Source organism: Phaethon lepturus, unplaced genomic scaffold, assembly GCF_000687285.1.
Source record: "Phaethon lepturus isolate BGI_N335 unplaced genomic scaffold, ASM68728v1 scaffold8033, whole genome shotgun sequence".
NCBI lineage: Eukaryota > Metazoa > Chordata > Aves > Phaethontiformes > Phaethontidae > Phaethon > Phaethon lepturus.
The window spans coordinates 1,991-6,768 of record NW_010526907.1 but is presented as its reverse complement, the minus strand read 5'-3'; the positions used below and the strand labels follow the sequence as shown (position 1 = coordinate 6,768).

Sequence of the window (4,778 nt, the reverse complement as noted above, 5' to 3'; positions counted from 1 at the left end):
CTAGGCAGAACTACTTACATGTGGGGAAAGGCTCCGTACATGCAGACAGTCCGGTTGGACACTGCCTCATCCCATGGCTGGCCCTGAGGACACCCTTGCTGTGTTCACCAGGTTTTTATAATGAAGAAAACAAATTGATGGGAGAAAGAAGAAGATGGAAAAGCAATGGTTTAAGCTTAAATTGGAATTCACACGAATAACCAACAGGATCTCATTAGAGCTCAGGTAAGTAACGTTTTGCTCCACAGCAGATGTGACAGGCCCACATGCAACATGTTCTGCTGTCATCTTGCCTTTGAAGACACATCATTATACTAGTGAGGCCAGAAGAGTAGTAACACCGTCTCATTTTTTCAGATGCTACAAATATCTCAAACCTAACTGCTGCACATAGGTGGAAGTTGGAAACCCCATTTATTTGACTTTATTTTTGCTGAAGCCTGACTCTAGTCTCCCCAGCCACATCCGCTTGCTCAGAGACTTAAGTATTTTAGTCACATCCCTAAGTTGCAACACATTTTGTGCTGTCAAAGTCCTATTGCACTGGTTTTAATTTGTTCTTTGTAATAACAATGCGTATCAATCCCGTACATGAAAAAGCACATCTGTGAAAAAAAATCCTGTCTTGCTAGACATCCCTGAAAATAAACTTATCTGAAATTACCCCCCAAAAGTACATGCTACTTAATTGTACTCAACCGACAGAAAACTGTTTTTCCATAAGGTGATGGTCCTCCCAAACAAATAAATTCCCACACATTTTACAAGTATTCCCAATTGGAAATCCATCAGCCTTGGTGAAAAGCTTTGCTGCAACTCTGTACAAATGCTCAAGATTTTTTGACAGAAGTGTAAGAAATTGCAGCAACACCAAAGAGGACATCCCCCCCTGCTAAGTAATAGGACTTAGAAAAATAGTATAAAAAAAAAAATTCCTGTGTATCACTGATTTCTGCTGCAGATCACAGTTACTGAAAAAAATAACAGAATCATGGTTCATTTCAACGCTAAGCCTCTTACTGACCACATGCTCTATCTTCACACATCACGTAGTTAAAGGGTTATCCTCAACGTCTGCCTTCAGACAGCAGGCATCTTCAGCACCTCCGTGCTGCCTGCCATACCATGTAAATGACAGCAAGCTTAGCTTGTAATCACCAAAAGAAATCTAGTCATAAATCAGCGATGAGCAGAGGATATGCAATTCTGCACCACCCTTTCAACACCGCCAGCACGCTGACTCAACGAGGGCAAGACAAGATTGGGAGCCGTAAAGGTAAGATTCACCCGGTGCCAATGACATACACAAACCCACGCAGTAACCAACTGTTGGAATTTGAAGAAACCCATTGAAGTGCAACTTTTAATGAGACACTAATGGACAAGGAAATTTGATGCAGAAGCTTACAACGCAGCAATGAGGGGGAAAGCACACGTGCAACAACAAATGCTGAAGCAAGGCTGCACGAGTGCCATAGGGAAGTTACCGGGTGGGTCAAAGACAGTGATGAAGGCCAAGTTTATGAAGAAGGGGAAAAAAAAAAAAAAAAAAAGGAAGGAGGGGAGGGGAAAGTCCCACATCTTGTAAAAACACCAGTGCTAATAATTTGAAAGGCAAGTTTCTTTATGAAAGCAGAGAGCAGTTTGAAAGCAGCCACTGACATTGGAAAGCAAGGCAGAGCCCTGGCAATTGTCTACAGCAGACGCAGAAGACAGGGTGATCCAACCTAGCACCAGTAGCAACCAGGAAACTGGGAGGTGACAGCATACCAGGAAGGGCACCAGACTGCATGAAGACTGGAGAGAGTAACAAACCAACCCAACAAATTCTTGGCAGAAGGACTCGGCGAAGAACATTAGGAAGTGTTTCAGACTCCAGCTGGGAATGCTGCTCCCAAATAGGGCAAGAAAAACAAAACTGTTGCTGCTTTGCTGCTCTGAGTCAGTAGGTTAAGACCCACACTTGTGCAATTCATCAGTGGGACTGAGGAGACCAATGTCTGCTCACCCTTCCTCACTCCCCATCACCCTCTCCCTGTGCCTCCCCCAAAATCCTGCCACTATTACAGCACTTCCTCAGAAGAAGATGGCTATGGTGGTTCACGTGTAGCAATGATAGTGAAGAGATGCAGCACAGACCAGCAAGTAATGGAGTTCTGATTTCTTAAGAAAACAGGACAAAGGAAAAATGTCATGAGGGATCTAATTATTGAGCTTAAGCCCCTTCTCAACAATGAAAGGTATTTTTATAACTTGTAATTCCATTTGTCAGAGTGCTCTATATTCTACTGTACTAAATACAGACAGCTCAGCATTCACTGGATCAGAGTCCCAGTTTGGAGGCCATTAAAATACTGGTATTTCAGTACAGCAGCTATTTCATTTTCAGACAGATCAAGGTCTGATACCTATCGTTGTCTCAACAACTGTCAAAGACAAATAAGCTATGATAACTACAGTTACAACATTATCAAGCCTTTATGCAAAATATTGAAAGCAAGTTTCAAAGACCAATTTGTCTTCTGTCGATAGTTAAGATTCAGTTGTGCTTTCATAACTGAAAACCAGAAACTTTGTAAAAGGTCACGTGATGGAAAAAAGTGATTACAAAAGGGGAAGCGGCAATATAAGAACAAGGGAGAAAAAAGAAGGCGAAGATTTTATATATAAAAATTTATTTAGGTGAGGTCACAAACAGTTTAGTATCAATTTACAAACACTTCATGTTATGCATGTTATTGAAACTATCAAGAAGGGTAAAGGAGAGCAGATAATGGCAGCTTTTTCCTGAAACAACTAAAGGCATACCCTTACCATCATGCGCATTACTGGATCATAGTATTACCTTGATCATACTCCCTCGTATGCAAGGGAAAAGGAAAAGAAAACAAAATACTGAGATGTAGAATGATTAAACCGTGAACAAGTCAATGTGATTTTCATGAACACCAGACTACAAACGTCTAGTCTGATGCTCAGGATCTTAAATATTCTATAAGGATAAAAATAGGATAATAATTTAGGTCAATTATTATATTTGGTCAAGAATTTTGTAATGCACAATTGGGCTATAACTGATTTCTGGCAATGACAGCGATGGTTAATGCATTTTTCAGAGAAGAATGGAGAGGCAATATTGAGCCTCACAGAATAATTCTGTTGACAACCTGAGTTATTATACCAAGTGTATGATACTGTTTCAAGTCAAATATACATTTATGTTGCAGATATTCTCAATGAAATGGTAAAAGTAACAGCTGTAACAAGACAAGTTATGATTTATTTTTTTTTTTAAACAAATATAGTACATAGGTTTTTGAAGTGTCCGGTTGTGATCTGCAAAGATCCAGGATTGCACACAAGTTTGCTCAAATGAGAAGGGTTAATCTGCGCATTAAATTGGCTTATACTTTCAAAGTAGTATTTTAGGGCAGGGTTCTCCTCCGGGAGACTGTTCCTGACCTCATTCAATCAATGTTCAATTTATTCACCTTCCTGAATCTTTGCCCTCTTTGGATAGTCTGTGACAAGTGCTGCGCTGCAGGAATTCCTGTTTTCCAGCAAACTGGCTTGCTCTGCAGGTTTGTAGTCCATTGTTACAATTGCTGATTGGGTAAAATGAATTTCCTACGTCTTCTCTAGCACAGCTTGCAACGCAACAGAAGCAGAGGTAAAAGAATGCACTAGAATACCAGAGCTCCACTTAAACACCAACGGAGTCAGGCTGTTGGCACCAATAAGAAATTCTGTATTTAACAAATCTGCAAATATTTAAAATCCAAAGTTAGTCAGTTTTATATATAAACTCACCCACTTAGTCTGACTGCCATCCCAACTAGCCTTCTGTTTTCATGGAGTCTGGAAAAGAAAAAATAGTGAGAATTGTCTGAAGTTATACACACAGGCACAAATTTGCAGGAATCATGCTCAGTTATTGCACCCAAACTAAAACTAGGCTTTCTCGGTTTGTTCTTTGTGTGTGAAGCACTGTTACAGCTCTTCATCAGTGACTCCAGAAAGGACAGCTAGCTGCAAATACAACACCTTTTCCTTGACTGTGTTTTTACTGGTTAACCTTCTGTGGAACTGCAGAACTAGAGATACAGGCACTGCACCAAGCTGAAATTTAAGGAGCCTTCAGCTGAAGGGGGAAATGAGATCCAGTCAGGCTGCCTAATGCTATCCTTTGAAATTATGAAAACAAAATCAGTTCAAACAATCTGGAAGAAGAGGTTTGTAGAACACTTCCTCTTTGTCTTGCTAGCATGAAGGTGGAAGAGCTTAGGTTCTGGACAAAGCTGTTAAGTCCATAAAAGCTTATTCTTTCCCATTTTAATTCACATTTGGGCAAAAGAATCTGAGAAGTCATATCGTATTTCTCTGGAGCAGTTTTACACAACATAATTGGAGCTTGCAAGGAGCTGGGCAGTGCAAGGAAAATCATCCACAGGCCATCTCTAAGAGAGCAACATTGCTACTGTATTGCCAGTGATAAACTCATGCTTTATCCAAGGCCCTATCTACATTTAACAGCTGCTCAAACAATTATTGAGTTGAGGACTTTTTTTAAACAGGTATAAGAGACTATATGCCACCAATTAAAAACTGCTCTAATAATAGAAAGGCGGTTGAACTCACGCTGAACAATTGCACAACTTTTATTTTGCTTTTCATTGTGCTGCTAAAGCACTACTGTTTTTACAAACTTCAAATTTTTGGTATTTAAAGTAAACACGTTCAATTTTTCTTTACACAATTTCTGGTTGCTGGTTGCTTCT

General features: G+C 40.0%; 1 long non-coding RNA gene across 1 annotated transcript in view; it reads right to left on the bottom strand.

Moving 5' to 3' along the window:
* Positions 1–2,665: 2,665 nt before the first annotated feature.
* LOC104617790 overlaps positions 2,666–4,778 on the bottom strand; it is a 4,016-nt gene continuing 1,903 nt past the window's right edge. The window contains exons 2-3 of the long non-coding RNA XR_738003.1: positions 3,811–3,858; positions 2,666–3,724 (exon numbers count right to left, since the gene is read on the bottom strand). This is a non-coding gene — a long non-coding RNA (uncharacterized LOC104617790). The remainder of the gene's footprint in view (positions 3,725–3,810; positions 3,859–4,778) is intronic.